General features: G+C 30.6%; 2 protein-coding genes across 8 annotated transcripts in view; one reads left to right on the plus strand and one right to left on the minus strand.

The window, feature by feature from the left end:
* The window catches only part of LOC143204355 (facilitated trehalose transporter Tret1), a 105,735-nt gene that overhangs the window by 61,349 nt on the left and 32,168 nt on the right, over window positions 1-12,218 (minus strand). The gene's annotated exons all lie outside the window — the stretch shown is intronic.
* LOC143204417 (globin) overlaps window positions 1-12,218 on the plus strand; it is a 47,369-nt gene that overhangs the window by 1,599 nt on the left and 33,552 nt on the right. Inside the window, exon 2 of one of the 7 annotated variants that reach the window (XM_076416960.1) lies at window positions 3,018-3,118. The exons of 2 other annotated variants lie outside the window; for them this stretch is intronic. The gene's annotated coding sequence lies outside the window, so the exon portion shown is untranslated. Of the gene's footprint in view, window positions 1-3,008; window positions 3,119-3,248; window positions 3,364-11,775; window positions 11,877-12,218 lie in introns of those variants that run through there. 4 more of the 7 variants (XM_076416969.1, XM_076416956.1, XM_076416987.1 and 1 more) reach the window with 4 other exon arrangements.

Raw genomic sequence — 12,218 nt, forward strand, 5'->3', positions numbered from 1 at the left:
AAATAATGTGCACTTGGTAAACATTATGAAATATATTTAAAAATAATACGAATAATGTCGAAAACAATAGAAAAAATTACTAAATTTAATTTCAGTGAGTTCATACAATATAGTTTATACTATAAATATATAATATAATACATAAATAAGTTTATGCTCATTAGGACCTGTAGAAACATTATTCTATTTAGTAGATTTTTTCATGCCCCAAGAAGGGTATGTTCGTCCGATAGTATATTTAAAAATCCAGTGTTGATGAAAGGAAATTCTTCTTTTACTTATTGATAGGCAGACTGGATTAGTTCCATTCTTTTTAAATAACCTGAATGTAAGTAAGTTGTATTTTGAATTTTTAAAAAAAGTAGTTAATATACTGTTTGTTGTATTATAAATACATACGAGATAGTATTTTGAAATATATACGTTAATTAAAGAAAAGCATGTATTTTGCCTTGGTCTTTTTTCATATTACTTCTTAATAGAACGCAATAGATTGTCAATTTTCTTAATTTATTTGATTTCACTAAGAGAACAGTAGTTCATTTTAAAATTTAGTTACTCCCTGTATATTAATAGTGTAACGTTCAGCTCGTATTATATATTGTCATCTTTCATTGTAACATGGAACTAGAAGTATTTCGGCAAACATGTCACTCATATTGGTTACTCATATTTTCAATTATAAACCTTAATATACGCCTAGTGGCATATAGTAGCCAGAAAACATGTTCAAGTCAGAAAAGCACTAATTATAAAATAAAATATACAGTACTTCCAACAAGACGAGAATGCAAGCTACGATAGTTAGCATTGAAAAGAACGTCGCTGAAATAAACGTTAGAACCATCTACTGTCCACCAAGACACAAAATGGCACAACAACAATACAGACACATTTTCAAAATTAGGCCCAAGCTTTATTATTAGATGGAGAACGAAATGAAATAAAATCAAATACAAATCGAAAGCTTGTTAGAACTAACATCTGATCACACTCCAATATTGTTAACACTGTGCGAAAATCCTGATTATAATCCTAAAAAAACAAGAATGTCTTATCTTACTAACAAATTTACTGATTTACTAATTCGGTCAGCTTCAATAGAAGCTATAGCCAGCACCAAGAGAGAAATTAGAATATGAGATAAATATACCCCTCGAAAGTAGGGAATTGATAAATGGAAGACGAAAAGCTAAAGCTAAAGGAGTATTGCACAGAACCAAAAATAGCGTAGACAATAGTATGTTTAAGAGAATTAGTAATCAGACAAATCAAAATATTAAAGAATTTAAACAGAATTGTTTCGAAAAATATGCCGAAAAAAAACTGCCAAAGATTACGCTATGAAAAGCAATAAAAGATTTAAAAAACCAATTATTAGAGGGAAATGAATGGGTTCGAGACAACGATGAAAAAGCTGAATTATTCGCAAAACATTTAGCTAACGTAATTAATACATTATACTATCATATATAATCTAGAATAGATACAAATCCTGTTTATCAGCCCGATGTAGCTGTAAATCTGATTTCGCCAAAGAAAGTTGCTAGAAATATCGATAATAACCTTAATCCTTAATAAAAAGCTCTCTGGAATTGTTGATATATCATCTGGGTTATTGAAATAGTCGACAAGAGCAATAAACATGTTAACATAACATTTAAAGTATGTTTGAAGTTGAAGCATGTTCTGGAATGTTTTAAAGTGGCTTAAATAATTGTGTTTAAAAATCTGACAATTCGACAGGACAAGTTAGAGCCTATTTTGCTGTTACCTACGATAATAATATTATTTCAGAAACTGCTGTTAAAATGAAGGAACCAGACCTTCGGTTTGTATTTCGACTTCACCATTCAGTTATATATTTTCGGAGAAGGGGCATTTTCAACACTTAAACCTATTTCGGCTGGAGTTCCAAAGGGTAATGTCTTGGGACCACTCATATATCTGCTCTATACTGTTGATATCTCAAAATCAAAAGAAATAATACTTAGACAATTTGCCGACGACACAGCTATTATGGCAAAAGATATGTCTCTACTTAAGTCTGTAGAAAAAGTACGTGTCGTACTTAACAATATCGATCAATGTATCAGGAAAATACAGATATTAAGCTCCAAATCTATTGTGTTAAATTTGCATTGCAGAAAAGTCATAAAAATATAACTATATCACTTGACGGATGCCTGATTCCTCAAGCAGAATCAGCTAAATACTTGGGCATGCATCTCGATGATAGATAAATTGGAAATATCATGTTAGATAGAATGCAGAGCAGATCAGACTCAAGATCAAGCGACTGAACTGGTTAGTTAGATGATTCTCTCAACTTGGCCTAACATTAAAGATATATGTTTATCAGTTTATCATAAAACCTAAGGGGTAAACCGAATAGTAATCCAATGCTGCGAAAACAAAGCTCTTCGATTAATTATCGCTGTTTATATAACGAACGAGGAACTGCATGATCCCAGAATTTAGCTAAGATTTCGGCTTAAAACACGAAATAATGTTACTAAATCATAGCAACCTGGATGCAATACAGTTACTGGACAACAGAAGATTGAAGCGAACCGAACCACGCGAGTTTGTATTGTTTCAAATATTTAATTTTATTTTAATTTAGGAAATTCACACTGATGTATTAATCCCGTACTCGCCTTGCTTGTCTACTGATGCAAGTACAACAGAGTGGCAATATAAATTAATTTGTAAATTAAAATAGTACCAAGTATATCTAAAGTAGAATGTAATTAATAAATGTTATCTTTAATAATTAGATAATAATAATTTGATAATTTAATAGTTAATTATCTTTCATTAATGGTTCTGCTGTATATCTCTGCGGCGAAATGTGGGTAAAACTGACAATTTAAAAACTGTATTTCAATAAATTATATGAAATACGAATTAATATATTTTTATATTTCCAGAATCGCAAGCGATTAAATTAAATATTATTAATTTTATTAGTAAATTCGCATGAAGTAGTGGTAATTATACAACAGTGTTTGCAGTGTCGGTGCGAGACGCGGAAGTTAGTTGTCGATCGGTCGTCAGAAGTGTCGCTGGCCACGTTTCGAAGCAATATCGTTTTTAGTGCGGAGAATTCTCAAAGGTAAGTTTTGAGGTTTGTGTCTGTTGGTGAACTGGGTCGCTTAGTTTCCGATTTGATTGTGGTGCACGACGATATAATTTATAATCGTATAATAGAAAAAGCCGCGAGATCTGCGTTTAAGTGGCCTTTTCCTGTTATTTTTTCGATAGCGCTGCTTGTGTTAAAAATGCCCTTCGGTTACTCAGTAATCTTTGTCCGTTTAAAATGCTATGGTATGGTTAAACTGTTATATTTCAAGATACTCGGTATGTTTATTGATGCATTGGTATGTTAACTGAATTACACTTATATTCTTGAATATATATATATATATATATACATATATATATTATTATATATATATATATATATATATATATATAATAATAAATTATCGAAATCATTATTAAAATTATTATTATAATATATATATATATATATATATATATATATATATATATATATTTATATATATATATATATATATATATATATATATATATAATAATAATAATAATAAATCTTAATTCAAATCTTAAATATTTATTCAAATTAACTTTGGTTCAACGAATTACCATTTGAACGAAAAACTTAACGGAATTGTTTCCTTTAAAGAGAAATTGATGTCATATTCTCCTGAATTGCACTGTTATATAGTGTGGATGCATTAAAATTACATACTCGACGCTCAGTTTCTAGTGCATTATTACAGAATAACAGTTACATCCTTTAAATGTATCAACGATATGCGTTTATCTTCGTGTTCTTTGTAAAGTGCATCGTCATATATAACATACCACGTGCAGCCCACCAAAACCCCATCCATTTTTTTTGTTTCGTTCACAAATTTATAGTCTAGAGATTTGAAAAAAGCTTAACTATTCGAGAATACGAATTGAAATTATTTTTGGAGAAACTTTAAGCGCTTTTTATTCTCGTCAAAGAACATGATATCATAAATTCTACTGAACCGATTTGCTTGAAATTTTGGGGTGGCCCTTCTTTAATTGAGGGAAATTTTAAAATCCTCTTGACGGCTTATTCTTGAAGAAAATTCTTCTTTGTTTCGAGAATAACACTTTCAAAGTCTAGTTTTAAGATGCCACTTTACAGCAGCTGTATTTCTAAAAACAATTTTAAATAATTAAGTTTTGGAAATATGAAAAAATGAATTTTTCGTTTCTCTAAACAAGAATATAAACGTGCTACTACCGTAAACTTCAAGAACACTGTCTTAATAATGTGATAGCTTATTTATTGTCCCAATATTAAAGTAGCAAACAACTGTCCACAAACAGCACGCACTTGTTCGATAATTTGATATGAAAATAACAAATTAAAAGCAATAGCCTAATAATAGCATTATCCAGTTACTTTTTTATAAATAAAATTGTTAACTTAGCTTAGACATGAAATATAAAAGGTCTTCTAAAAAATAAACTTTTTAATAAAAAACCTTTTAAATATTTTATGTTATTGAGTATTAAGAAACAAAAAGTTAAATGTTAATGAATACCTTTATAAGACAAGAAGTAGTTAAAGTCACAATGTTTTCACATACATTTTTCGTGTTTTTTAGATTAAAATACCTCTTAAAGTTGTTATAATCAATGATGAATTTATCAATGCCCAGGAAATCAAAAGATTGAAGCGAACCAAACCATATGAACATAACATATATAGTATATAAGTATTTCTTTTAGTTTGAGAGATTCATACTGATGTACTTTATCCTGTACTCGTCTTGTTACAAGTTGCGTACTTATGCAAGTACTACAAAACAATATGATTAAATAAGTATTTTCATGCTTAATGGTAAAAGAATTCGTAAATAAAAATACAATTTCTTGTAACTGTTGACTGGTCTAGCACAAATTCTATAAGCGGATGAGCAATGGAGCATTCTTACCTTCTTAATAACCATCTTCGTCATGTTACGAGTCTACCTGAGGTTGAAGATTCTCGAGGTAGTAGCCGAGATATTTTTAACCGTTATTTACATGGCATTTCATTGAAAATTTCTCGCAACTGTCGTTTATTTCAAGAATTGTTGTCTTTTGTTTTGGGTTTTTATGTGAGAAGATATGTCGGTAAGTGAATTGTTTGTTAATTGTGGTGAAACCACCACAGTAGAAAAATTCTGAATATGATACAAATTAATATAAATATTCGAGTAAATTGAAAAACAGTTCAGCAGAAATTGAGCTAAACAAATTAATATTTAATAATTAACTAAGTTTTAATTTAAAAAATGTATAAAATAAAGGGAAAGTAAAAAATTATTCTTAATCAGGATGAATATTTGCTGTAAATTATTAGGTTGTTTAACTTTTTGCTCGATTATAAAAACACGACTTTATAACTAAACTATACTACGAAGCATTTTTCGAAATATCAGAACGGCATAAATCAGACAGAGATAAATGTGGCGGATAGGTTGGACGTTGCAAGCATTCTTGATACTAAATAACACTAAATAATTGCGTTAATATTTGCGAACTGTGTTGATGAGGATTTGGTTTTTTTATACATCAGATCTTCTTCTACTAGTTTTTATATTCAAAAAATTATAAAATTACAATAGTAATATGAGTCTATTTTTTTATCAATTTTAAAGTAATCCATATTTACGATAAATACAAAAAATATTTTTCAGTCAATCATATTTTCATCATATCTCAATCTCTTTGATTCAATCTCATAACTAATCAATGCTAGGCCAAAGGATAAAAAATAAATGATTATAGAACAAGGTATTATGTATTATATGGAGATGTGGTCACACCATAACATATTTTTGTATTGTTTGTTGTTGTTTTTGTTTTGAATGAATGATTACGAGTGATGAAGAATGAAACACTGCTAATAATGCAATAACTGACAATAAGAGATGGCAGCCAAAGTTCGAAGAAATTTCACAAATAGTTGTAAAGATCATTAGATGCAAACAGAATGCTAGAATTGGAAAAAAGTTGGCGAAATTTCATATCTTCAGTTTAACTTCTGATCTGTTAATGTTGCATGTTATGATTTTGTGTTAGATAATACACTCATAGTGCTCCGGATAGCCAGAAAAGGAAAATATTGCGGTTTTGATTATTTCTTGTCTCATAAAGATATTCATTAACTTTTTTTATATTATTATTTCGTCTTTAGTATTTAATAATAAAATATTTAGAAGTCATAGACATCATATTGTATATTTCATGTTCCTTTTTAATATCGACATATTAACTCTTTCAGTTCGTCTTGCAGTTCCATTTGTAGTAAAAAAATATCGTTCTAGTATCAACGGTAATCCTTTGAAAGGGACAACCGTTGAAAATGGCACTATTACTTTTAATAATCCCAGAAGTAACAAAATTGAGTAATATTATTTTTTCTCAAGAAAATAACACATGTATACTTCAGGTGTACTTATTGCAGTGTCCCTCTGAAAGTACAAATACACTGAAAGGATAAATATAAAATTTAAACATAAAGCTAGTAAAATCAGGGCTAGTGAATACATTCGAACGAAAGTCAATATAACTGACAATCATTATAAATTGACAAAGTGCGGCCATATTATCTGTACATGCACCCCTTTGTCTAAATCTTGGTTACTTTTCTCGATTCTTCTAATTTTACGAGTTTTTTGTAGTCTCATTTGCATAGATGACCCAAATATTGGTATATCCTTGAATAGTGTCAACAAATATATCTTTTTTCCGTTTCTTAAATGAAATATTGCAAAAAAGTGAAAATAAAACAAGGCAGACTTGTTTGAGCAAGCATAATATATAACTTATGATTTTATAAAATTTAATATTTATTTTTTTTAGTTAAAGATTAAAGTTTTTGCTACTATTGTGTATTGTTGAATATTGTACAAACCATTACGTTAACTATTATTATATTTTTGATAATAAAAAGTCCAAGATAGTCCTCTTTAAATGTATTTATTACATTGTTATTAGTCGTTCCCGATTAACCCACAATTTTTTTTCACAACACTTCTGTTTTTCTATTAAATGGACCTACATTATACTGCACTACACAAGATTATTATTAATTTATTTATCGTTATTGGTGCTTGTGCGTTCTGATTATAGGTGGATATTTTCCATCACATATATAGAGCAGGTAAATAACTAGACCAAGACTAGTCTCTACGGTGACTTAAAGCTTAAGCACTTATCTCAGAAGATAAATAATAAAATATGATAAAACTAGTATCAATTTTTCGTATTTTTATCATTTTACTACACAATATCACACCGTTTGGTTCTCTTGACTGTCTACTTCCTAGTTTAATGTTGTCCAAGAGTTGCAGCATTTGGGTGTTAACATTATGGCTGTAATGTAAGATTTCAATAGTTCGGTATCGGTATATTTTCTGTAGCTTATGAATAAGGTCGTCATGCCATACCTTATCGAAAACTGATGTTACATCTAAGAATATAGCTGAACATCTGTTATAGTCATCTCGTCAATTGTTGAATGTTTGTTAATAAACTCGAATTGATGTGTAATTATTAATTTGTTTCACTCTATAATATAGCTCAATATGAAACATAAAATTTAACAAAATATATTTTTCAAATTATAACTGTATAGTTTTTTATATAATTGAATAATAAATAAGTGTCATTAGGAAAAGTATATTTTCGAGTCAGTTTCAGCAGTTTCAGATAACAATTATTAACTGTCCACAGGAAAGTGAAATTTTTTATTCGTCAGACTATTTAATAGATTGTGAATGTTATTCTAATTGTATGAATGCCCTTAACGCTTTTACATTTTATTTCATACTATATATTATCGCAGTATCTTTTACTTCCACATGTACCATCTTCGCGAACCGAAATCATCTTCAAGTTGGCCCGTTCGGGTTATTAGTTCAGTCGAAATACTAGCTTCATTTAATGCAGCTTGACCGAAATGATAAAAAATCTAGGCTTGATACCCTCAAAACCATCGTATCAACTACAAGATATGAAGAATTTCAAAGCTCAAAAAAATTAAAACCTTTCAACTTTTTTTTTGGAAGAAGTTGCGACTTGTAAAGGCTGTACGGTCTATGCCGTCGAAACAATTGTATTTTAATACAAACGATACCATTCATTATAAAAAATTTCCCTTCTAAATAAATGACCAAATGTATGTACGCGGTCGCTCTACTGTATCTGTACTGTACTGTATAATCAACCCACCTTTTGTAACATTACAGTTTGAACTACGATAACTATTTCTAATGGTTAACTATATTATTTCAAGGTAACTGTGGATCTCTTGATAATTAAGTTGATAATATTACCACTCCAATCATATTTTAAGATAAACTAAACCCTTTTCTAAATCTTAAAGAGCTTACTCGTGATGTAAAAAACGTTGTTGTAAAACTCACAGTTTTACTAAACAAACCGTTTCTTTCCCGAAGAAAAACAGAGAGAATTGAATTTAATTCAATGCATCTGCCTTAAACTTTTAATATCAATTAATGCAACGCCAAAGAAATTGTCTCATTAAATTCTAATCACACAACAATAAGTGCATTATCAAGAATAACTTTACGATAATAGACCGCCTTATATTCGGTTTTATTACGATGCTTATTAGACTTATTCATTGATAATTTTTATCATGATCCATTTAGACCAAAACAATAACAACTGTTTTTTCTACGTCGTAGTTACCTAGAATTTGCGTCGATTTTTGAAGAATTCGTTTGTAGCCTTGTTATGACTAAGGTTCTACGTCAGACTCTTCTCTATTATACAATATATATATTTATTATTAGTAATATATTAAAACATACGTGCTAGGGAGTAGTAATGATTTTATTATGCGACAATAATCAATAGAGAAGTATTATTCGATGTATTTGGTATGTATCACATTATTAGGTGCTTTTATGACTTTTCATTAGCGATAACTATTGGTAAAAATGAGAAGTACCAATGTAAACAACTGTTAAATTCATAATTTAACTGTTAAGTCGGATTTTTTCGATATTTCTCTACATAAGTGCTGCGACATTAATTACTTTTGTTGTTTGATTTGAAGAAATATGTTACCGAAGCTCATCAAAAACTTTTAGGTGATGCTGGCCGCATATCCCAATTGTTGCTATTGATTTGAAGCCTTTAAAAGTGATAATTTTGATGTAAATCACAAATAATGGCTTGTAGGAATGAAAAGATCAATTTCATACCATGAGCAAATCCTTTAATTAACATTAACTTACAATTTGTCTCTAAGGTGACTTAAAGCTTAAGAAATTATCTCAGAAGATAAATAATAAAATATGATAAAACTAGTATCAATTTTTCGTATTTTTATCATTTTACTACACAATATCACACCGTTTGGTTCTCTTGACTGTGCTTCCTAGTTTAGTGTTGTCCAAGAGTTGCAGCATTTGAGTGTTAACATAGGAGTCGAGTCTTTCCTCATGTCTTGTTGCGAATCCCTTAATTTTGCTCTATAGCAGTTGGAATCTGAAGGTTTCTGTGTAAGTAATTTTTTATCTAGTATCTGAGTGCATCTATAACACTTCTTAGGACTTTAGTCTGAAATACTTGTATTGTGTTGATGTTACTTCTCGCAGGACATCCCGCAGTAATTGCTTATACAGCAGCAACTTATTATATACAGATTATTTGAAGTTTTTTTAAATAAGAAATAATTCTTTTTGTATTTTAATTCGAGTTCCTTTCTTCCCTTTCGGATATATTTTTTCCAACGAAGTTTTGCATCAATATTCATCATAAGATACTTAGGATTCTTACTGGTTTTGGTTGTAGGTCAGTTTAATTGAGTGCCGCAGTTTTCTGGTTACTTCTTCAATCAAAACAAGAACAATTTAGTAATGATAAATCGTTCTACAAAAATGGTATTGAAATGTTAGAGCTGTGCTGGAATGATTGTGTAGCTCTTGATGGAGATTACGTTGATGAATAAGGCCGATTTTGAACAAAAAAACCGCATTTTCTTTGTTGTTCCAAGACTTTTCAGCCCGTTTGTTAGATTCATTTTATTTCTCAGCCACTTGGGAGTATATCACACCGTTTGGTTCTCTTGACTGTCTACTTCCTAGTTTAATGTTGTCCAAGAGTTGCAGCATTTGGGTGTTAACATTATGGCTGTAATGTAAGATTTCAATAGGTCGGTATCGGTATATTTTCTGTAGCTTATGAATAAGGTTCTTCCTTATCTGACAACTATTATAGTTTTTTTTCGTTTATAAAACATATGTTGATAGCAGTAACATTTAACTATAAATGGTGCATAATTATGGATAGTAGAAATAGTTGTAGTCTATGGGATTATATTCTTATTTCAATGAAATTAGTCAACACAAAACGAGCGTGCTTTACCTGGTCTATATTTGATAATCGACGAGGCGCATTTTTTGAGTGAATGGCTATATCATCAAGAATAATTACCATATCTGGAATGACGCCAACACACACGAGATTCAACACGTAGTATTGTTTCCACAAAAATGTACTGCGTGGTGCGGATTTTGACGTCATTTTTTCATCTAGTCGTAAGAGCACTCTACAAAACGATGATAGCTGATTTATTTTAGCTCAAATTGAATGATGTGTTAGTGGATATGTGGTTCTAGCATCACGATGTGGCATGTCAGCCAGTTTTCTCTCGAAAAGGTGACGGGATGAACAACTCCATCAAGACCGTGGGATTTCACCACGCTAGTTTTTATTATTATTGGGTTTTTGAAGTTGCTGGTCTATGTCAATAAGCCGCAATCAATCAATGTCCTCGAACTGGGTATAAATATTGTCTACACACAACATAGTATAACACTACCATTACTAGTTTGTTATTATATATTGTACATTTATTGTATAGTATTTGTAGTTGCATGAGGATCATGTTGCAAGAATTTTTTTAAATAATCATTGTTTATAATTGGTGTGTACTGTGTACTAGTTATTTTTTTATTAAATGTTTCGATAGAAAAAATAGACCTTTGGTCTAAAAAATGTTACAAATTGAAGAAACTTCTATATTTATTGGACGATAACACAACTCAAACTCTCAAAGAATTTTTTGACAACTTGGCAGTTGATAAGTTAACTAGTTCTATATTATTCCATCCGATGGGAAATAAAAAAAATTGGGAAAATAGCTACTAAATAAATTGATCGAAAATTCCATTTCGAACCCTTTCAATATCGCGGTTTCATTGATTGTCACGTAAAAATAAGAGTTTTCTGTTGCCTGTTGTGAAAAGTGGATTTATTACTTTAGGGTAAACTGATATGGCTCGGTGAATGGAGGTAAAACGAAATGAAACAGAGGTGTTTACATTATGTGACCGTTATTTATTGAAGTAATATAAAAATGTGGAAAATACAAAATAGATAAAACTGGTGGCAGCGGTGTTACCTGGTAACGAGGCTTGGGCAGTCGATGGTGGCACGTCTAAACCGAACGGTGGTCAGATACTGGATTATTGGAAATTCCCTTCAATAACATCCCAGATAAACCTCTCGGGGTTGCCAGCTATTCGTTATCAGGTTCTAGTTGACGCTGTTGGCACCCCGCCCGTGTTCAACATCTGGAATTATATTTCTGGGTATTTTGTAGACCGTTATTGCACTATGTAAAAATCGACATGCCTCAAGGTCGCTACATTACCAACACCATCATTATTTTACCAGGTGTAAAATGCCCTGGACTAGTCCAGGAGAGTCATCCACCTCGATATCAAAGCGAAATATTCATTACTAGAGTGTGTTGCTGCATTTATGGTGGGGTTAGAAAGGTATAATGTATTACGAGGTACTAAAACCAAACGAAATTATTACTGCAGACGTCGACTGAACAAACTGAACGACGTATAGTGTAAAAATTATCAGCCATAGCGAGTGACTGCTACAAAGTCATTTTATTGCATGATGAGGATCAGCAAGAGTTGTGAATGATAAACTGTTGCAGATCCAAGTCCTGCACTTACCAGGCACAATGCCTACTGATTGTCACTTGTTCAGATTGATGCAGTATGGCTTTTTTTTCACATGAGTTAGAAATGTTGAAGAAGTGACGAAATGTATCGATGATTGGATTGTGGTCACCGCTTACTATGCACTATGTACTATATTACTAT

Source organism: Rhynchophorus ferrugineus, unplaced genomic scaffold (genome assembly GCF_030347505.1).
Source record: "Rhynchophorus ferrugineus isolate W39M unplaced genomic scaffold, kcgeb_rfMv2 rfM1, whole genome shotgun sequence".
Lineage (NCBI taxonomy): Eukaryota > Metazoa > Arthropoda > Insecta > Coleoptera > Curculionidae > Rhynchophorus > Rhynchophorus ferrugineus.